Here is a 24,161-nt window from a genome sequence, read left to right as displayed (position 1 = left end):
TTGGTATTAGAGTGATGGTGGCTTCATAAAATGTGTGTGGGAGTGTTCCCTCCTGTTCAGTCTTTCGTGAGGGTATGTGAAGGATTGGTAAAAAGTCTTCTTTTTATCTTTGGTAAAATTTGCCTGTGAAATCATCTGGTCTTGGACTTTTGTTTTGGTTTGATGGTTTTTTAAAATTACAGATTCTATTCCATTTCTATGGTCAGTGTTCACAAATTGTCTGTTTCTTTTTGACTCAGTCTTAGCAGGCTGTATGTTTCTAGAAATATGTATTTAATCTAGGTCTTCCAATTTGTTCTTATATATCTGTTCACAGTATTCTTTTATGATTTTTGTATTTATAGTATCAGTTGTTATTTCTCCTCTTTCAATTCATTTTTATCTGGGCCCACTTTTCTTCTTGGTGAGACCGGCTAAAAGTTTGTCACTTTTGTTTTATCTACTCAAAAAATAGTTGTTGGTCTTATTGATCTTTTCTATTGTTTCTTATCTTTTATTTATTTCCTCTATGATCTTTCCTCTCTGATCTTCTTTCTTCTGATTTTGCATTTTGTTCTTTTTCTAATTCTTTTAGGTAGTATGTTAGGTTGTTTTAGATTTTTCTCGTTTGTTAAGGAAGACATATATTGGTCTGAACTTCCCTCTTAACAACTTCTTTTTCTATATTACATAGATTTTGTAAGTTTGTGTTTTCATTTCATTTGTCTCCAAGATATTTTCTGATTTCTTTGATTATATTGCTGACTCTTTTTTTTTAGTAGCATGTTGTTTCTCCACGTTGTTCTTTTGCATTTTTATTTCTACAATTTACTTCTAGTTTCATACTGTTGTGTTTGGATTAAAATGCTTTGATATAATTTACAAACTATTAAATTTGTTGAGACTTGTTTTATGGCCTAGCATGTGATCTAACCTTAAGAACATTCCATGTACACTTGAAAAGATTGTATATTTTGCTGTTTGCAATGGAGTGTCCTCTAAATATCTATTTAAAACTACAGTTGCCTTATTGATTTTCTGTCTGTGTAAGTTATCCATTGATATAAGCATGATGTTAAAGTCCTTTATTATTACTATATTGTTGTCAATTTTTCCTTGTATGTATGTTAATATTTGTTTTATATATTTAATGCTCTTGTATTGGGTACATATATGTTAACAAGTATAATATTCTTTTCTTGTATTGATCTTCTTCATTATATAACAACTTTTTTGTGTTTTTAAATAGATTTTGTTTTAAAGTCTATTTTGCCTAATGTCATTATTGCTACCACTTCTTTCTTGTTATTTCTATGAAATACCTTTTTCTATTCCCTAAGTTTCAGTCCGTATTTGTCTTTGACTTTGAAATGAGTCTCTTGTAATCAATATATAGATGGTTCTTGGTTTTTAACCAATCAGCCACCCTTTGTCTTTTAATTGGAGCATTTAGTCCATTGACATTTAAAGTAATTGTTGATAGGTATGTACTTAACGCCATTTTATTACTTGCTTTCTGGTTGTTTTTGTAGTTCTCCTCTGTTCATTTTTTATTTAGTTTCTTCCCTGTGCCTGATGGTTTTCTTTAGTAATATGCTTGTGCTTCTTTCTATTTTTTGTGTATCTTTTATAGGTTTTTTGTTTGTTTGTTGCTTTGGCCATGCCTGTGGCATGTGGAAGTTTACAGGCCAGGGATCAAACCCATGTCATAGCAGTGACCTGAGCCATGGAAGTGACAACATTGGTTTCTTAACCACTAGGCTACCAGGGAACTCCCTACCATAGGTTTTTAATTTGTGGTTACCATGGAGTTCGTACATATTGACTTGTAAATAAACTACTAGTCACTTACATTCAAACATATTCCAAAATATCTACATTTTTATACTCCCAGCCCAGACATAGGCTTTAGTTACAGTTTTTATTTTATTTTTATTATTAAAAGTTTTATTGAAGTATAGTTGATACAATGTTGATAATTTTGATGTACACAAAGTGATTCAGTTATACATATAACATATCCATTCTTTTTTTTCATGTTTTTTCCATATAAATTATCATAGAATTTTGGGTAAGAGTTCCCTGTGCTATACAGCAGGTCCCTGTTGCCCAGTAATTACATATACCACAGTGTGCATATGCCAATACCAACCCCCAACTCCATCCATGCCCCGCTCCACCTGTCCCTTTTGGTAACCATAAGTTTGTTTTCAAAGTCTGAGTCTTTTTTATGTTCTGCTATAAGTTCATTTGTATCCTGTTTTTCAGATTCTACGTACAAATGATACCATTATATTTGTCTTTAACTACCTAACTTCACTTACTATGATAATCTCTAGGTCCATCCATGTTGCTACAAATGGCAGTATTTCATTCTGTTTATGGCTGAGTAGTATTCCATTGTATATATGTACCACATCATCATCCATTCCTCTGTTAGACATTTAGGTTGCTTCCATGTCTTAGCCATTGTAAAAAATACTGCAGTAAACACTGGGGTGCATGTATTTTCAAATTATGGCTTTCTCTGCATAGATGTAGAGGAGTAGAATTGATGGATCATATAATAGTTTGGTTTTATTTTTTTGAAGAACCTCCATACTGTTTACCATATTGATTGTAGCAATTTACATTCCCACCAATAGTGTAAGAGGGTTGCCTTTTCTCCACACCCTCTCCAGCATTTGCTTTTTTTAGACATTTTGTTGATGGCCCTTCTGGCTGGTATGAGGTGGTACCTCACTGTAGATTTGATTTGCATTTCTCTAATGATCAGTGATGTTGAGCATCTTTTCATGTGCTTTTTGACCATCTGTATGTCGTTGGAAAAATGTCTATTTATATCTGCTCACTTTTTAATAGGTATTTCATTTTTTGATATTTAGCTATATGAGTCCTGTGTATAGTTGGGGAATAATCCCTGGTCAGTCACTTTATTTGCAAATATTTTCTCCCATTCTGTGGGTTGCCTTTTTGCTTTGTTTATGGTTTCCTTTGCTGTGCAAAAGCTTTTAGGTTTAATTAGGTCCCACTGATTTATTTTTGTTTTTATTTTCATTAATCTAGGAGGTACATCTCAAAGATTTTGCTGCAGTTTATATCACAGAGTGTTCTGCCTGTATTTTCCTCAAAGAGTTTTATAGTATCTGGTTTTATTGTTGGGTCTTTAAGCCATGTTAAGTTTATTTTTGTATATGGTATTAGAGAGTATTCTAATTTCATTCTTTCACATGTAGCTGTCCAGTTTTTGCAGCACAAATTATTGAAGAGACTTTCTTTTCTCTATTGTATATTCTTGCCTCATTTGTTGTGGATTAGTTAACCATAGGTGCATGGATTTATTTCTGGGCTTTCTATACTGTTTCATTGATCTGTATTTCTATTTCTGTGGCAGTACCATACTGTTTTGATGACTGAGCTTTGTAGGACAAAGTCAGGGAGGCTGATTCCTTCAGCTCCACTTTCTTTCTCAGGAATGCTTTGACTGTTTGGGGTCTTCTGTGTTTCATACAAATTAACCATTTTTTGTTGTTGTTCTTGTGTGAAAAACGCCATTAGTAACTTGATAGGGAATGCATTGAATCTAGAGATTGTCTTGGATAGTATAGTCATTTTAATTATTTTTTTATTTTTTTGTTCTTAGTTTTTTTTTTAAAATTTTATTGCTCAAATGAATTCATCACATCTGTAGTTGTATAATGACCATAACAATCTGATTTCAAAGAATTTCCATCCCACAGCCTAAGCACAACCCCCCACCCTCCAAACTGTCTCCTCCGGAGACCATAAGTTTTTCAATGTCTGTGAGTCAGCATCTGTTCTGCAAAGAAGTTCCGTCTGTCCTTTCTTCAGATTTCACATGCCAGTGAAAGCATTTGATGTTGGTGTCTCATTGTATGGCTGACTTCACTTAGCATGACAATTTCTAGGTCCATCCATGTTGCTAAAAATGCCAGTACCTCGTTCCTTTTAATGGCTGAGTAATATTCCATTGTGTATATGTACCACCTCTTCTTGATCCACTCCTCTGCCGATGGACATTTAGGTGGTTTCCACGTCTTGGCTATTGAAAAGAGTGCTGCAAGGAACATTGGAGTACATGTGTCTTTGCGAGTTGTGGTTCTCTCTGGAGAGATGCCCAGGAGTGGGATTGCTGGATCCAATGGTAGTTCTAAGTTAAGTTGTCTGAGGAATCTCCATACCGTTTTCCAGTGGTTGCACCAATTTACAATCCCACCAACAGTGTCATAGGGTTCCTTTTTCTCCACCCCCTCTCCAGCACTTCTTGTTTGGAGACTTTTGGATGATGGCCACTCTGGCTGGTGTAAGGTGGTACCTCAAAGTGGTTTTGATTTGCATTTCTCGAATAATGAGTGATGTTGACCATCTTTTCATGTGTTTCTCGGCCATCTGTATGTCTTCTCTGGAGAACTGTCTGTTTAGATCTTCTGCCCATTTTTGGATGGGGTTGTTTGTTTTTTTGGTATGGAGCTTCAGAAGGTGTTTATCAATTTTGGAGATTAATCCTTGTCAGTGAATCATTTGCAAAGATTTTCTCGCATTCTGTGGGTTGTCTTTTCGTTTTGTTTAGGTTTCCTTTGCTGTGCAGAAACTTTTCAGTTTGAGTAGGTCCCATTTGTTTATTTTTGTTTTTATTGTCAATACTCTAAAAGAGGTGGATCTGAGAAGATGTTGCTGTCGTTTTTCAGAGAGTGTTAGGCCTATGCGTTCCTCTAAGAGTTTTATAATGTCTGGTCTTATATCTAGGTCTTGAATCCATTTTTGAATTTATTTTTGTGTATGGTGTGAGGGAGTGTTCTAATTTCATTCTTTTCCCTGTGGCTGTCCAGTTTCCCAGCACCACTTATTGACAAGCTGTCTTCTCTTCATTGTATATTCTTGGTCATAGATAGTTGGCAGTAGGAGTGTGGGTTTAATTCTGGGCTTTCTATCCTGTTCCAATGATCTATATGTCTGTCTTTGTGCCAGTACCATGCAGTTTTGATGATTGTTGCTGTGTAGTACAGTCTGAAGTGAGGGAGCCTGATTCCTCCAGCTCCATTTTTCTTTTTCAGGAGGTCTTTGGCTATTCTGGGTCTTTTGTGCTTCCAAACACACTTTAAAATATTTTGTTTTCAGTTCCGTGAAAATGTCCTTGGTAATTTGATAGGGATTGCACTGAATCTGTAGATTGCCTTGGGTAGTATAGTCATTTTGATAATATTAACTCTTCGAATCCAAGAGCATGGTATGTCTTTCCATCTATTTGTGTCATCTTTGATTTCTTTCATCAGTGACTTATAGTTTTCAGAGTACAGGTCTTTTGTCTCTTTAGGTAGGTTTACTCCTAGGTATTTTATTCTTTTGGATGCAATGGTAAACGGGATTGCTTCCCTAATTTCCTTTTCTGCTTTTTCATTGTTAGTGTATAGAAATAGCATCGATTTCTGTGTATTGATTTTGTATCCTGCGACTTTGCCAAATTCGCAGATGAGCTCTGACAGTTTTCTGGTAGAGTCTTTAGGATTGTCTAGGTATAGTATCATGTCATCTGCAAATAGTGATAGTTTTACTTCTTCCTTTCTAATTTGGATTCCTTTTATTTCTTTACTACTCTGATTGCTGTGGCTAGGTCTTCCAAAACTATGTGAAGAGTAGTGGCAAGAGTGGACATCCTTGTCTTGTTCCTGATCTCAGTGGGAATTCTTTCAGCTTTTCACCATTGAGAATGATGTTCGCTGTGGGTTTGTCATATACGGACTTCATCATGTTGAGGTAGGTTCCCATTATGCCCACTTTCTGAAGGGTTTTTATCAGAAATGGGTGTTGGATTTTGTCAAAGGCTTTTTCCACATCTATTGAGAGGATCATGTGGTTTTTATTCTTCAGTTTGTTAATGTGGTGTATCACACTGATGGATTTGTGGATATTGAAGAACCCTTGCATCCCTGGGATAAATCCCACTTGATCATGATGTACAATCCTTTAATGTATTGTTGGATGCGGTTTGCAGTATTTTGTTGAGGATTTTTGCATCGATTCATCAGTGAAATTGGCCTGTAGTTTTCTTTTTTTTTGTGGTATCTTTGCCTGGTTTTGGTATCAGGGTGATGGTGGCCTCATAGACTGAGTTTGGGAGTATCCCTTCCTCCACGATTTTTGGAATAGTTTCAGAAAGATAGGTGTTAGCTCTTCTCTAAATGTTTGATAGAATTCACCTGTGAAGCCATCTGGTCCTGGACTTTTGTTTGTTGGAAGCTTTTTAGTCACAGTTTCAATTTCAATTCCTGTGATGGGTCCATTCATCTTTTCTATTTCATCTTGGCTTAGTCTTGGAAGGTTGGACTTTTCTAAGAATTTGTCCATTTCTTCTAGGTTTTCCTTTTTTTGGCATATAGTTGCATAGAGTAGTCTCTTATGATCCTTTGTATTTCTGTGGTGTCCGTTGTTACTTCTCCTTTTCCATTTCTAATTTGATTGATTTGAATCCTCTCTTTTTTTGCTTGATAAGTCTGGCTAAGGGTTTATATATTTCGTTGATCTCTTCAAAGAACCATCTTTTCATTTCATTGATCTTTTCTATGGTTTTCTTCGTTTCTCTTTTGTTGATTTCTGCTCTGATCTTTATGATTTCTTTCCTTCTACTAACTTTAGGTCTTGTCTGTTCTTCTCTCTTGAGCTGCTTTAGATGTACAGTTAGCTTGTTTATTTGAGCTTTTTCTTGTTTCCTGAGGTGGGCTTGTTTTGCTATAAGCTTTCCTCTTAGAATGGCTTTTGCTGCATCCCATAGGTTTTGGAGTGTCGTATCTTGTTGTCATTTGCTGCTAGGTATTTTTTAATTTCCTCTTTGATTTCTTCAGTGATCCATTGGTTGTTTAGTAGCATGTTGTTGAGTCTCCACGTGTTTGTGTTTTTTGCCAGTTTTGTTCTTGTTGTCGATTTCCAGTCCTATAGCGTTGTGGTCAGAAAAGATGCTTGATGTGATTTCAATTTTTCTTAAAGTTACCGAGGTTGGACTTGGAACACAGGATGTGATCAATCTTAGAGAATGTTCCATGTGCACTTGAGAAGAATGTGTATTCTGTTGCTTTTGGGTGGAATGTCCTATAAACATCTACTAAGTCCATCTGGTTTAGTGTGTCATTCAGGGCCTGTGTTTCCTTATTGATTTTCTGTCTGGTTGATCTGTCCATTGCTGTAAGTGGGGTGTTAAAATCCTCCGCTATGATTGTGTTATTGTCAATTTCTCCTTTTAAGGTTTTTAGCAGTTGCCTTATATATTGTGGTGATGCTATGTGGGGTGTGTAGATCATTAGGTAGTGACCTTCTTTGTCCCTGAAAATATTCTTCATTTAAAGTCTATTTTGTCTGATACGAGTATTGCTACTCCAGCTTTCTTTGGTTCCCGTTTGCATGGAATATTTTCTTCCATCCTCTCACTTTCAATTTGTATGTGTCCCTAGGAGTGAAGTGGGTCTCTTGAAGACAGCATATATGGGTCTTGTTTTTGTATCCATTCAGCCAGTCTATGTCTTTTGGTTGGGGCGTTTAGTCCATGAACATTTAAGGTAACTATTGATATGTATGTTCTTATTGCCATTTTATTAATTACTTTGGATTTGTTTTTGTCACTCTTTTTTTTTTTCCCCTTCTTCTCTTGTTCTTTTCTGCCTATAGAAGTTCCTTCAGTATTTGTTGTAAGGCTGGTTTAGTGTTGCTGAATTCTCTCAGCTTTTGCTTATCTGTGAAGGTTTTGATTTCTCCTTCAAATCTGAACGAGAGCCTTGCTGGGTAGAGTAATCTTGGTTGGAGGTTTTTTCCTTTCATCACGTTGAGTATATCATGCCACTCCCTTCTGGCCTGCAGAGTTCCTGCTGAAAAATCTGCTGATAGCCTTATCGGGGTTCCCTTGTATGTTGTTTGTTCTTTTCCCTAGCTGCTTTCAAGATTTTCTCTGTCTTTAATTTTGGTCACTTTGATTAATATGTGTCTTGGTGTATTTCTCCTTGGGTTTATTTTTTATGGTACTCGTTGTGCTTCCTGGATTTGAGTGAGTGGTTCCTTTCCCATGTTAGGGAAGTTTTTGGCTGTCATCTCTTGGAATATTTTTTCTGTCTCCTTCTCTCTCTCTCTTCTCCTTCTGGCACCCCTATAATACGGATGTTGGTGCCTTTAGCATTGTCCCAGAGTTCTCTGAGACTCTCTTCATTTGCTTTCAGTCTTTTTTCTCCTTTCTGTTCTGCATCTGTAATTCCCACTAATCTGTCCTCCACCTCGCTTATTCGTTCTTCTGCCTCCTGTATTCTGCTGTTGGCTGCTTCTAGTGAATTTTTTATTTCAGTTATTGTGTTTTGCATCTCTTCTTGTTTAAGTTTTATACCTTGTATCTCTTTGGTCAGTGTTTCCTGTAAGTTATCCATCTTTGCCTCCAGTTTATTTCCAATGTCTTGCATCTTCTTTGGCATCCACAGTCTAATGTCTTTTTCCTGGAGGCTGAGGATCTCCTCATCGCTTAGCTGATTTTCTGGGGTTTTTCCTTTCTCCCTCCTCTGAGTTATAGTTCTCTGTCTCTTCATCGTTATAGGTTTTTGGTGTGGTGACCTTCTTACAGAGAATAGAGTTGTTGCCTCTCTTACTTCTGGTGTCTGCCCCCCTTGTGGCTGAAGTTGGTATGGGGGCTTGCTGTAGGCTTCCTGATGGGAGGGGCTGATGCCTGTCCACTGGTAGGTGGAGCTGATTCTAATCCCTCTGGTGGGTGGGGCTTAGTCTCTGGATGGGATTAGAGGCAGCTGCGTGCCTGAGGGGTCTTTAGGTAGCCTGTAACTGAGGGGTGGGACTGTGATCCCACCTGGATTGTTGTTTGCCCTGTGGCTTCTCAGCAGCTGACTGACGGGTGGGGCTAGATTTTCCCAAAACGGCCACCTCCAGAGAACGGCATGGCTGCTGAATATTCCCCAGAGCTTTGCTTTCAATGTCCTTCCCTCACAACAAGCCACCTTCACCCTTGTTTTCCCAGGAGGTCCCTCAGGAACTGCAGTCAGGTTTGACCCAGATACCTATGGATGCTTTGCTTTGCCCTGGGACCCAGTGCACGTGAAAGTCTGTGTGTGTCTTTTAAGAATGGGGTCCCATGGAGCGCCTTCGCACAAGCCCCGCTGGCCTTCAATGACAGATGCTCCAGGGCCTCTTTCTCCCAGTGCCAGATCCCTGCATGTGAGAGTTTGATGTGGGGCTCAGAACTCTCACTCCCGTAGGTGAGTCTGTGAACCAGTTACTTTCCAGTCTGTGGGGCTTCCCACCTGGGAGGCATGGGGTTGTTTATGTCGTGAAATCAGCCCTCCTACCTCTTGATGTGTCCTCCTCTTGTCTTCTGGAGTAGGGTATCTTTTTTAAGGTTTCCAGTCCATTTGGGTGAAGAATGCTCAGTCTTTAGTTGTGAGTTTTGTTGTTTTTAGGAGAGAAGTTGAGCTCCAGTCCTTCTATTCAGCCATCTTAATCCCGTCCACCTGAATGTGTTTCTAAATGCAGTTTTTGGCCGTGACTGCCGTCAGGCAGAGGAAGACCACGGAACAGTTGTGTGATATGGTGGCACCGCCAACTATGATGTGTAGGGATTCTGGGTCTGGTTCCTAGCTGGAGCTGCCCTAGTCTGAGCGACGGTGCCAAGTGGAGCCTTTGGAGCTGTCCCCGCCTCCAAACGCAGAGGGAAGGGCCCGAGTTGCCCAAGCTGAGCACAGTCCCTTCTTCGTCTCCCTTCAGCACTGTTGTCTGGAGCTGCTCCCTGCCCCAGGGACTCTTCCAAGAGGGGTGCTCCCCTCATGGGCATGGGCCTGGATCCACCTCAGGCTGGGTCCTTGGAGGGGGTGCTGGGGAGAGACATGGGGAGGCCGCCGGGCCCCGCTCCACCTCCCGTGCTCCTGGCTGCTTCGATTCGCCCCTTCAGGGCAGGGCCTGCCCACTCCCAGCCCTGGCACGTGAGCATGGCTGTGCCCCCCAGCTTCGGGAGCCCAGGCTCCTGTTCAGCGACAGGGGCAGTGGCTGTCCGGCCAGGCCGGGCACCAAGCATGGTGGTGGAAGGGCTAAAGCCAGCCGAGGCACCCCATCCCCCCAGGCCTGTGTCACATGCCTGAGGCTCCAAGCTAAGGAGGTGCTGGAGAGGGCCTCGCCCCAGCTGGGATGTGGGGCCAGGGGAGATGCCCCAGGAAGGTCACCAGTGTGGAGGTGGGGTGCAGCGCAGTGGGTGTGGGGGACCAAGGCAGGTGGCCCTTCTGCAGCCAGGAGCACTTGCAGGCCTCCACCTTGGCCACCTCAGAAATGCACCCGCTACCCCGAGCGCCAGGCACTCAGAGCTGGACATCCGTGGAACAGAAAAGAATATTTTTTAAAAGAACATAAATATATATATATAATATATATATTCATTCAGATATGTATGTCTGAATAATTTTACTATATAGCAGAAATTAACAGAACATTTTAAATCAACTATAATTTTTAAAAACCTACATGGTGGAGTAATTCCACTGAAAACTAACTGGAAACTCTATAACCAAGACTGTAAGAAAAATCTATGTGGAATCAGATAGGTAGAGAAGAGAAACAAACAGATAGGATCTGTGCCCCTGAGAGGAGACTTTAGGGTAGAGATCCTCCCCAGGGAGTAAGTAGTTAAAGTCCCTTATTAGGCACGCAAATCCTGGGGTCTGACACTGGGAACACAAATTCCCTTTGCTGAGTGGAGGCCAGTGAAACTAATAGGAGGGCTGTGGGAAGCCTAGACACCAATCATGAGGAGCATGCACGCACTTGCTTACTTCTAAAATAGGGCAGAGAGGTGGACCAAAACTGTATGGGACATTGGCCAGTTTAACCCCAACAACTGGCATGAGCCTCAGCCTGAGCTGAGCACCCACTCTGGTCCTTCCTATTTCATGACGCAGCTCCACTCTTGGGCAAGGGCTGTCATGGCTGAGGTGTGATCTAAGCTGTGAGGCAAAGAGATGGCTCAGACCAGAAGCAGCATCTGAGTAGGATGAAAACAGCCATTAGAGGCAGAGTGTCTACAGGCAGAGCATCAGAAGCAGTCCAGGTCTCTGACATGAGGTTGCCACAGCCCAACATGAAATATACCAACATATGTATTATAGGGGTCCTAGAAGTGAAAGACAGAAGTGAGATTGAAAATGTATTATGAGGGAGTTCCCGTCGTGGCGCAGTGGTTAACGAATCCGACTAGAAACCATGAGGTTGCGGGTTCAGTCCCTGACCTTGCTCAGTGGGTTAATGATCCGGTGTTGCTGTGAGCTGTGGTGTAGGTTGCAGACGCGGCTCGGATCCTGCATTGCTGTGGCTCTGGCGTAGGCTGGTGGCTACAGCTCCGATTCAACCCCTGGCCTGGGAACCTCCATATGCCGCGGGAGCGGCCCAAGAAATAGCAACAACAACAACAACAACAACAACAAAAAAGACCAAAAAAAAAAGAAAATTTATTATGAAATTATGGCTGAAAACAACCTAAACCTGAAGAAGGAAACAAATAACCAGGTATAGGAAGCACAGAGGGTCAAAAATAAGATGAACTCAAATAGATACACACAAAGATATTATTAAAATGGCAAATATTAAAGATAGAGAATTCTGAACACTACAAAAGAAAAACAGTTATATACAATGGAAACCCATAAGGTAATCAGCTGATTTTTTTCTGCAGAAATTCTGGAGGCCAGAACAGAAATTCTAGAAGCCATAATATATTCAAAGTGCTGAAAAGGAAAAACTTGCAGCCTAGGATACTCTAGGCAAATTATCACTGAAAGAGGTAGATAAAGGACTTCTCCCATAAATAAGAAACCAAAAATATTTATCAATACCAATAAAAGAAATGTTTATCAATACCAATAAAGGGGCTTCTCTAAGTGGAAAAGACTATACCAAGAAGTAAAAAATATATAGGAAGGGAAAATATATAGGAAAGGCAAATATATAGGAAAAGTTGATGATCAACAATTTATTTAAGCTAGTAAGAAGACTAAAAGACAAAAAAAAATGTAAAAAGCAGCTAGAGAGACAAGATGGAAGAGAAGAAGGACTCAAACTCGCCTCCTCTCATGAAAACACCAAAAGTACAATTAACTGCTAAATAACCATCAACAAAATAGACTGGAAGCTAGCAAATACATATACATATATATGTGTATGTATCTGTGTGTGTGTGTGTGTGTGTGTGTGTATGTATATATATATATACCCTACACCCAAAGACAAGAAGCAGTCACATCAAGATGGTAGGAGGAGAGCTTTTATGATATAAGCAATCCCATACACACTGAGTGGGTGACACACAGACTGAAAAATAATTATACTGCAGAGGCTCTTTCACAGGAGTGAGAGATCTGAACCCCATGTCAGGTTCCCAGCCTAGAGTCTGGCATTGGGAGGAAAACTCTAGATTATTTGGCGTTGAAAGCCAGAGGGACTTGAACTCAGGAGGTCCCAAGGACTGGGAGAAACAGAGGCTCCACTCTTGCAGGGTCCACATAGGGTTTCATGTGTACTGGGTCCCAGGGTAATGCAAGGACTCCATAAGAATCTGGATAAGACCTACCTGTATGTCTTGAGGGTCTCCTTGGAAAGCAGGGTGTGGCTGTGGCTTGCTGTGGGAACAGGACATTGGAGGCAGAGGTCCCAGGGAAAAATCATCAACGTGAGCTTCCCTGGAGGCTGCTGTTTATGATAAATTTGGCCCCACCAATCAAGGCTAAGAAGCCCCAGGCCAAAGAAAAACAGAAGAGAAACACAGACTCACCCTTGAGCAAACAGGCTACATAAAGTCCTCCCAAGCACAGAGTCACCTCTAATCACAGCCAGAGACAAAGCCCCACCCACCAGAAGGACAAGACTCAGCTCCAGGGGGCGGGCAGGAGTCCCTCCCATCAGGAAGCCTACCACAAGCCCCTGTTTCAATTTCATCCACAAGGGGGCAGATACTAGAAGCAAGAGAAGCTACAACCCTGTAGCCTATAAAAAGGAGACCACACAGAAAGCTAGACAAAATGAAAAGGCAGAGAAATAAGAGTCAGAAGAAGGAATAAGACAAAATCCCAGAAGAATGGCTAAGTGAAGTGGAGATAAGCAATCTACATGAAGAGGACTATAGAGTAATGATAGTAAAGATGATCTAAGATCTAGGAAAAAAAACTGAAGGCAAAGATAGGTATATTACAGGAAACATTCAAGAAAGAGAAGTATAAATATTAAATCAAGCAGAGAAAAACAACACGTTAACTGAAATAAAAACTTAACTAGAAGGAACCAATAGCAGAATAAAAGAGGCATAAAAATGAATATGCAAGGTGGAAGACAGACTGGCAGAAATCACTGATGTGGAACGGAAGAAAGAAAAAGGAATTAAAAAAAATGAGGACAGCAAAGAGAACTCTGGGACAACTTTAAATGCATCAATATTTGCATTATGGAGATGCCAGAAGGAGAAAACAGAATGGACCTGAGAAAAATCTTTGGAGAGATAACAGTTGAAAACTTCCCTAGCATGGGAAAGGAATCACTCACTCAAATCCAGAAATGAATAGCATTTAAAATAAACCCAAGGAGGAACACTCCAAGACACATATTAATCAAACTGACCAAAATTAAAGACAAAGAGAAAATATTGAAAGCACCTAGAGAAAAGCAACAAAAAACATAGAAGGGAACCCTAATGAAATTATCAGCTGATTTTTCAGCAGTAACTCTGCAGGCCAGAAGGGAATGGCATGATATACCTAAAGTGATGAAAGGAAAAGACCTTCAGCCAAGAATAAGCAACGAGGCTCTCATTCAGATTTGAAGGAGAAACTGAAAGATTTACAGACAATAAAAAGATGAGAATTCAGCACCACCAAAAAAGCTTTTCAACAAATACTAAATGAACTTCTCTAGGTAGAAATGTAAAGGCCACAATTAGAAACAAGAAAACTACAAATGAGAAGGCTCACCAATAAAAGCAAACATATAGTAAATCTAAGAAATCGTACACACGCAAACATGATCCCAAAACCAGCAATTGTGAGAAGAGAAGGATAAAAATGCTCCTGCATACTGGAAACACATTTTCAATTAAGATAGACCAGGAACTTCAAACAATCTTGTACACACACCAACTCCTATATCAAAACCTCATGGTAACTGCAAACCAAAAATCTACAATAGATACACACACAGATATGAAAAAGCAATCAAAACATAACATTAAAGATAGTCATCTAAGCCACAAGAGAAGAGAAGAGGGAAGAAAAAAGACCAACAAAAACAAAATCCAAAACAATTAACAAAATGGCAATAAGAAATACATATCAATAATTACCTTAAATGTAAATGGACTAAAAGGTCCAACCAAAAGACATAGACTGGATACATAAACATAAACATAGAATGGATACAAAAACAAGACCCTTATATATGCCATCTATAAGAGACCCACTTCAGGTCTAGAGACACATACAAACTGAAAGTGAGAGGATGGAAGAAGATATTCCATGCAAACAGAAATCAAAGGAAAGCTGAGGTAGAAATACTTCTATCAACAATATAGACTTTAAAATAAAGACAGTTACAAGAAACAAGGTCATTACATAGTGATCAAAGGATCAATCCTAGAAAAGGATATAATAATTGTAAATATATCTGCACCCAATGTAGGATCACCTCAATATATAAGGCTAACAGTCATAAAAGGAGAAATCAACAATAACACAATAATACTGGAGGACTTTAACACCCTACTTATAGCAATTTATAGATCATCCAGACAGAAAATAAGCAATGAAACACAGGCCTTAAATGATGCAATATACCAGGTGGACTTAATAGATATTTATAGAATATTCCATCCAGAAGCAACAAAATACACAATTTCTTCTCAAGCATAAATGGAACATTCTTTAGGACAGAACACATTCTGGGCCACAAATCAATCCTCAGTAAATTTAAGGAATTACATCAAGCATCTTTTCCAACCAAAATGCCACAAGGCTAGAAATCAACGATAAGGAAAAAAAAAAAAAAAACCTCATAAACCACAAACACATGGAGACTAAACAATATGCTACTAAACAACCAATGGATCACTGAGGAAATAAAAAAAAAAACCCTTAGAGACAAATGACAAAGAAAACACAGTGATCCAAAATCTATAGGATACAGCAAAAGCAGATCTAAATGGAAGTTTAGAGCAATACAAGCCTACCTCAGGAAATAATAAAAATCTCACATAAACAATATAACCTTACACCTAAAGCAACTAGAAAAAGAACAAACAAAGCCCAAAGTGAGTAGAAGGAAAAAAATCATAAAAATCAAAATAGAAATAAGTGAAGTAGAAATGAAGAAAACAATAGAAAAGAGCAAGGAAGCAAGAAAAGGTCAACATAATTGATAAACACTTAGGCTCATCAAGAAAAAAGGAAGAGGGCTTGAATCAATAAAATTAGAAATGGAAAAAGGAGAAGTTACAATGGACATCATAGAAATACAAAGGATCATAAGAGACTGATACAAGCAAATACATGCCAATAAAATGGCCAACCTAGAAGAAATGGACAGATTCTTAGAAAGGAACAATCTCCCAAGACTGAACCGGAAGAAATAGCAAAGATGAACAGACCAATAACAAATACTGAAATTGAAACTGATTTAAAAACTTCCAACAAACAAAAGTCCAGGACTAGATGGCTTCACAGGTAAAGTCTATCAAACATTTAGAGAAGAGTTTAAACTTATCATTCTGAAATTATTCCAAAATATTGCAGAGGAAAGAACCCTCCCAAACTTATTCTATGAGGCCACCATGACCATGATACAAAACCAGGCAAAGATACCACAAAAAAGAATTACAGACCAATATCACTGATAAACACACATGCTAAAATTGTCAATAAAATACTAGCAAACCAAATCCAACAATATATTCAAAGGATCTTACACAATGATCAAGTGATATCCAAGGATTCAAGGATTTTTATATCTACAAATCAATCATTATAATATACTACATTAACAAATTAAAGACTAAAAGTCATTGGATCATCCTGATGCAGAAAAAATTTTTGACAAAATCCAACACCCATTTATGATAACTCTCCAGAAAGTGAGCATAGAGGGAACCTACATTAAAATAATAAAGGCCATATATGACAAGCCCATCATTTTAAATACCTAGAAGAATTCTAGATAAGATGAGAAACAAGACAAGGAGGTCCACTCTAGCCACCTTTATTCAGCATAGCTTTAAAAATCCTAGACAGCAATCAGAGAAGAAAAATAAAAGAAATACAAAATGGAAAGGTAGAACTAAAACTAACACTGTCTGCTGATGGCATGATATTCTACCTAGAATATCCTAAAGACACTACAAGAAAACTGTTAGAGCTCATTAATGAATTTGGTAATATTGCAGATTACAAATTAATACAGAGAAATAGATTGCATTTCCATATACCAACAATGAAAGAACAGGAAGATAAGTTAGGGAAACAAGGCCAATTACCACACTATCAAAAAGAATAAAATACATAGAAAAAAAACTAATGAAAAGGGACAAAACATCTGTCTTCTGAAAACTAAGATACTGATGAAAGAAATCAAAGATGACACAAAAAGATGGAAAGATACACCATGCTCTTAGAGTGGAAGAATCAATATTGTTAAAATGACTAAACTGGGAGGTGAGATTAAGATGGCTGAATAGAAGGACTGGAGCTCAACTTCTCTCCTAAAAACAACAAAACTCACAACTAAAGACTGAGCATTCTTCACCCAAATGGACTGGAAACCTTAAAAAAGATACCCTACTCCAGAAGACAAAGAGGAGGACACATCAAGAGGTAGGAGGGCTGATTTCACGACATAAACAACCCCATGCCTCCCAGGTGGGAAGCCCCACAGACTGGAAAGTAACTGGTTCACAGACTCACCTACGGGAGTGAGAGTTCTGAGCCCCACATCAAACTCTCACATGCAGGGATCTGGCACTGGGAGAAAGAGGCCCTGGAGCATCTGTCATTGAAGGCCAGCGGGGCTTGTGCGAAGGCGCTCCATGGGACCCCATTCTTAAAAGACACACACAGACTTTCACGTGCACTGGGTCCCAGGGCAAAGCAAAGCATCCATAGGTATCTGGGTCAAACCTGACTGCAGTTCCTGAGGGACCTCCTGGGAAAACAAGGGTGAAGGTGGCTTGTTGTGAGGGAAGGACATTGAAAGCAAAGCTCTGGGGAATATTCAGCAGCCATGCCGTTCTCTGGAGGTGGCCGTTTTGGGAAAATCTAGCCCCACCCGTCAGTCAGCTGCTGAGAAGCCACAGGGCAAACAACAATCCAGGTGGGATCACAGTCCCACCCCTCAGTTAACAGGCTACCTAAAGACCCCTCAGGCACGCAGCTGCCTCTAATCCCATCCAGAGACTAAGCCCCACCCACCAGAGGGATTAGAATCAGCTCCACCTACCAGTGGACAGGCATCAGCCCCTCCCATCAGGAAGCCTACAGCAAGCCCCCATACCAACTTCAGCCACAAGGGGGGCAGACACCAGAAGTAAGAGAGGCAACAACTCTATTCTCTGTAAGAAGGTCACCACACCAAAAACCTATAACGATGAAGAGACAGAGAACTATAACTCAGAGGAGGGAGAAAGGAAAAACCCCAGAAAATCAGCTAAGCGATGAGGAGATCCTCAGCCTCCAGGAAAAAGACATTAGACTGTGGATGCCAAAGAAGATGCAAGACATTGGAAATAAACTGGAGGCAAAGATGGATAACTTACAGGAAACACTGACCAAAGAGATACAAGGTATAAAACTTAAACAAGAAGAGATGCAAAACACAATAACTGAAATAAAAAATTCACTAGAAGCAGCCAACAGCAGAATACAGGAGGCAGAAGAACGAATAAGCGAGGTGGAGGACAGATTAGTGGGAATTACAGATGCAGAACAGAAAGGAGAAAAAAGACTGAAAGCAAATGAAGAGAGTCTCAGAGAACTCTGGGACAATGCTAAAGGCACCAACATCCGTATTATAGGGGTGCCAGAAGGAGAAGAGAGAGAGAAGGAGACAGAAAAAATATTCCAAGAGATGACAGCCAAAAACTTCCCTAACATGGGAAAGGAACCACTCACTCAAATCCAGGAAGCACAACGAGTACCATAAAAAATAAACCCAAGGAGAAATACACCAAGACACATATTAATCAAAGTGACCAAAATTAAAGACAGAGAAAATCTTGAAAGCAGCTAGGGAAAAGAAACAAACAACATACAAGGGAACCCCGATAAGGCTATCAGCAGATTTTTCAGCAGGAACTCTGCAGGCCAGAAGGGAGTGGCATGATATACTCAACGTGATGAAAGGAAAAAACCTCCAACCAAGATTACTCTACCCAGAAAGGCTCTCGTTCAGATTTGAAGGAGAAATCAAAACCTTCACAGATAAGCAAAAGCTGAGAGAATTCAGCAACACTAAACCAGCCTTACAACAAATACTGAAGGAACTTCTATAGGCAGAAAAGAACAAGAGAAGAAGGGGAAAAAAAAAAAAGAGTGACAAAAACAAATCCAAAGTAATTAATAAAATGGCAATAAGAACATACATATCAATAGTTACCTTAAATGTTCATGGACTAAACGCCCCAACCAAAAGACATAGACTGGCTGAATGGATACAAAAACAAGACCCATATATATGCTGTCTTCAAGAGACCCACTTCACTCCTAGGGACACATACAAATTGAAAGTGAGAGGATGGAAGAAAATATTCCATGCAAACGGGAACCAAAGAAAGCTGGAGTAGCAATACTCGTATCAGACAAAATAGACTTTAAAATGAAGAATATTTTCAGGGACAAAGAAGGTCACTACCTAATGATCTACACACCCCACATAGCATCACCACAATATATAAGGCAACTGCTAAAAACCTTAAAAGGAGAAATTGACAATAACACAATCATAGCGGAGGATTTTAACACCCCACTTACAGCAATGGACAGATCAACCAGACAGAAAATCAATAAGGAAACACAGGCCCTGAATGACACACTAAACCAGATGGACTTAGTAGATGTTTATAGGACATTCCACCCAAAAGCAACAGAATACACATTCTTCTCAAGTGCACATGGAACATTCTCTAAGATTGATCACATCCTGTGTTCCAAGTCCAACCTCGGTAACTTTAAGAAAATTGAAATCACATCAAGCATCTTTTCTGACCACAACGCTATAGGACTGGAAATCGACAACAAGAACAAAACTGCAAAAAACACAAACACGTGGAGACTCAACAACATGCTACTAAACAACCAATGGATCACTGAAGAAATCAAAGAGGAAATTAAAAAATACCTAGCAGCAAATGACAACGAAGATACGACACTCCAAAACCTATGGGATGCAGCAAAAGCCATTCTAAGAGGAAAGCTTATAGCAAAACAAGCCCACCTCAGGAAACAAGAAAAAGCTCAAATAAACAAGCTAACTGTACATCTAAAGCAGCTCAAGAGAGAAGAACAGACAAGACCTAAAGTTAGTAGAAGGAAAGAAATCATAAAGATCAGAGCAGAAATCAACAAAAGAGAAACGAAGAAAACCATAGAAAAGATCAATGAAATGAAAAGATGGTTCTTTGAAGAGATCAACGAAATATATAAACCCTTAGCCAGACTTATCAAGCAAAAAAGAGAGAGGATTCAAATCAATCAAATTAGAAATGGAAAAGGAGAAGTAACAACGGACACCACAGAAATACAAAGGATCATAAGAGACTACTCTATGCAACTATATGCCAAAAAAATGGAAAACCTAGAAGAAATGGACAAATTCTTAGAAAAGTCCAACCTTCCAAGACTAAGCCAAGATGAAATAGAAAAGATGAATGGACCCATCACAGGAATTGAAATTGAAACTGTGACTAAAAAACTTCCAACAAACAAAAGTCCAGGACCAGATGGCTTCACAGGTGAATTCTATCAAACATTTAGAGAAGAGCTAACACCTATCTTTCTGAAACTATTCCAAAAAATCGTGGAGGAAGGGATACTCCCAAACTCAGTCTATGAGGCCACCATCACCCTGATACCAAAACCAGGCAAAGATACCACAAAAAAAAGAAAACTACAGGCCAATTTCACTGATGAACATCGATGCAAAAATCCTCAACAAAATACTAGCAAACCGCATCCAACAATACATTAAAAGGATTGTACATCATGATCAAGTGGGATTTATCCCAGGGATGCAAGGGTTCTTCAACATCCACAAATCCATCAGTGTGATACACCACATTAACAAACTGAAGAATAAAAACCATATGATCCTCTCAATAGATGTGGAAAAAGCCTTTGGCAAAATCCAACACCCATTTCTGATAAAAACCCTTCAGAAAGTGGGCATAATGGGAACCTACCTCAACATGATGAAGTCCATATATGACAAACCCACAGCGAACATCATTCTCAATGGTGAAAAGCTGAAAGAATTCCCACTGAGATCAGGAACAAGACAAGGATGTCCACTCTTGCCACTACTCTTCAACATAGTTTTGGAAGACCTAGCCACAGCAATCAGAGTAGTAAAAGAAATAAAAGGAATCCAAATTAGAAAGGAAGAAGTAAAACTATCACTATTTGCAGATGACATGATACTATACCTAGACAATCCTAAAGACTCTACCAGAAAACTGTCAGAGCTCATCTGCGAATTTGGCAAAGTCGCAGGATACGAAATCAATACACAGAAATCGATGCTATTTCTATACACTAACAATGAAAAAGCAGAAAAGGAAATTAGGGAAGCAATCCCGTTTACCATTGCATCCAAAAGAATAAAATACCTAGGAGTAAACCTACCTAAAGAGACAAAAGACCTGTACTCTGAAAACTATAAGTCACTGATGAAAGAAATCAAAGATGACACAAATAGATGGAAAGACATACCATGCTCTTGGATTCGAAGAGTTAATATTATCAAAATGACTATACTACCCAAGGCAATCTACAGATTCAGTGCAATCCCTATCAAATTACCAAGGACATTTTTCACGGAACTGAAAACAAAATATTTTAAAGTGTGTTTGGAAGCACAAAAGACCCAGAATAGCCAAAGACCTCCTGAAAAAGAAAAATGGAGCTGGAGGAATCAGGCTCCCTCACTTCAGACTGTACTACACAGCAACAATCATCAAAACTGCATGGTACTGGCACAAAGACAGACATATAGATCATTGGAACAGGATAGAAAGCCCAGAATTAAACCCACACTCCTACTGCCAACTCATCTATGACCAAGAATATACAATGAAGAGAAGACAGCTTGTTCAATAAGTGGTGCTGGGAAAACTGGACAGCCACAGGGAAAAGAATGAAATTAGAACACTCCCTCACACCATACACAAAAATAAATTCAAAAATGGATTCAAGACCTAGATATAAGACCAGACATTATAAAACTCTTAGAGGAACGCATAGGCCTAACACTCTTAAACGACAGCAACATCTTCTCAGATCCACCTCTTATTAGAGTATTGACAATAAAAACAAAAATAAACAAATGGGACCTACTCAAACTGAAAAGTTTCTACACAGCAAAGGAAACCCTAAACAAAACGAAAAGACAACCCACAGAATGCGAGAAAATCTTTGCAAATGATTCAACTGACAAGGGATTAATCTCCAAAATTGATAAACACCTTCTGAAGCTCCATACCAAAAAAATAAACAACCCCATCCAAAAATGGGCAGAAGATCTAAACAGACAGTTCTCCAGAGAAGACATACAGATGGCCGAGAAACACATGAAAATATGGTCAACATCACTCATTATTTGAGAAATGCAAATCAAAACCACTTTGAGGTACCACCTTACACCAGCCAGAGTGGCCATCATCCAAAAGTCTCCAAACAAGAAGTGCTGGAGAGGGTGTGGAGAAAAAGGAACCCTATGACACTGTTGGTGGGATTGTAAATTGGTGCAACCACTGTGGAAAACGGTATGGAGATTCCTCAGACAACTTAACTTAGAACTACCATTGGATCCAGCAATCCCACTCCTGGGCATCTCTCCAGAGAGAACCACAACTCGCAAAGACACATGTACTCCAATGTTCCTTGCGGCACTCTTTTCAATAGCCAAGACATGGAAACCACCTAAATGTCCATCGGCAGAGGAGTGGATCAAGAAGAGGTGGTACATATACACAATGGAATATTACTCGGCCATTAAAAGGAACGAGGTACTGGCATTTTTAGCAACATGGATGGACCTAGAAATTGTCATGCTAAGTGAAATCAGCCATACAATGAGACACCAACATCAAATGCTTTCACTGGCATGTGAAATCTGAAGAAAGGACAGACGGAACTTCTTTGCAGAACAGATGCTGACTCACAGACATTGAAAAACTTATGGTCTCCGGAGGAGACAGCTTGGAGGGTGGGGGGTTGTACTTAGGCTGTGGGATGGAAATTCTGTGAAATCAGATTGTTATGATCATTATACAACTACAGATGTGATGAATTCATTTGAGCAATAAAAAAAAATAAAAAATATTCTTTTCCATTATGGTTTGTTCTCTGAATATTGAATATAATTGCCTGTGGTATACAGTAAGACCCTCTTGTTTATCCAGTCTATATATATGTTTGTATCTGCTAACTCCAACCCTCCACCAACCCCCTCCCTCTTGACAACCCCAAACCTGTTCTCTATGTCTGTGAGTCTGTTTCTGTTTTGTATAGTTTCATGTTTCATATATTAGATTCCATATAAAAGTAGTATCACACGATATTTGTCTTTCTCTTTCTGACTTACTTCACTTAGTGTAATAATCTCTAGGTCCATCCATGTTACCACAAATGGCATTATTTCATTCATTTTTATTTTTTAATGGCTGAGTAATATTCCATTATGTATCTTTATCCATTCTTCTGTTGATGGATATTTAGTTTGTTTCCATGTCCTTGTTATCGTGAACAGTGCTGCAGTGAACTAGGGGTGCATGTTATCTTTTTGAATTATAGTTTTGTCTGGATATATATACCCAAGAGTGGGATTGCTGGATCATGTGGTAGTCTATATTTAGTTTTCTGAGGAGCCTACATACTATTTTCTGTAGTGACTTACATTCCCACCAACAGTGTAGGAAGGTTCCTATTTTTCCACACCCTCTCCAGCATTTACTTTTAGATTTTTTAATGATGCCTACTCTGACCAGTACAAGGTGGTGCCTCATTGTGGTTTCTATTTGCATTTCTCTAATAATTAATGATGTTGAACATTTTTCATGTGTTTATTGGTCAGTTTGTATTTTATAGATGTATTTTTGATGTGTTCATAGGTGAAAGTAAGTTCCATATCTCCTTCTCTGACATCTTGATCTCTTCACCAGGCAGATTTTTTTAATCCCTTGATCATAAATCATGTTTGGACATTATTCTGTTTTGTTTGTGCTAAATACATTTATGTGATTAGTTTTATTGTAACATAGTCTGTTTCAATGCCGTTTACCAGAAAACTGAAAATTATTTTTGCTTAATGGCTTCTAATTTGTTATTTTCTTTTTCCAATAGATTTATGAATTGTATTCATAAGTGATAATTTATGAATTATACTTTCTGTAACATTACCCTCTTAGATCCTGTTAGAGATTTATTTTTAAATATCCTTAGCTCTTTTTTTCTCTATTTGGACACCTATACTTTTCTCAATATCTTCCTTTCATTTCCTTCTTTCTCTGCGCTGAAGACAAATATGCAGCAGCGCATATTCATTTGGCTGGAAGAATGTGAAAATGTCAAGATTAATCTAATGATGAATCAAGTCCAGGCTCACTTTAATTTATATGCAAAATGGAATTATCTTTTCATTTGATAAGCCTCTCCCACCTTGGTTAGCACACAATGCTCTTAGTACTGTGTGTATTAAAGGGCCAGAATAGGAAGATGCCCATGTTTTTGTGTCAGTGGTAAAAGGGCATTTTACTTCATTCACAAGGTTGTTGTATCCATTTAATTAAATTATTTTGAATCATACAATAGAAAAAAGGAATGGGGAAAAAAGAGCTAAAGTGTTAAAAAAAAAAAAGCTAGTGACTCTAAATAGTAAAATTGAATTGATTGCTTTTAAATGTGTTA

Source organism: Phacochoerus africanus, chromosome 8 (assembly GCF_016906955.1).
Source record: "Phacochoerus africanus isolate WHEZ1 chromosome 8, ROS_Pafr_v1, whole genome shotgun sequence".
NCBI lineage: Eukaryota > Metazoa > Chordata > Mammalia > Artiodactyla > Suidae > Phacochoerus > Phacochoerus africanus.
Note: the sequence above shows the minus strand (reverse complement) of the source record.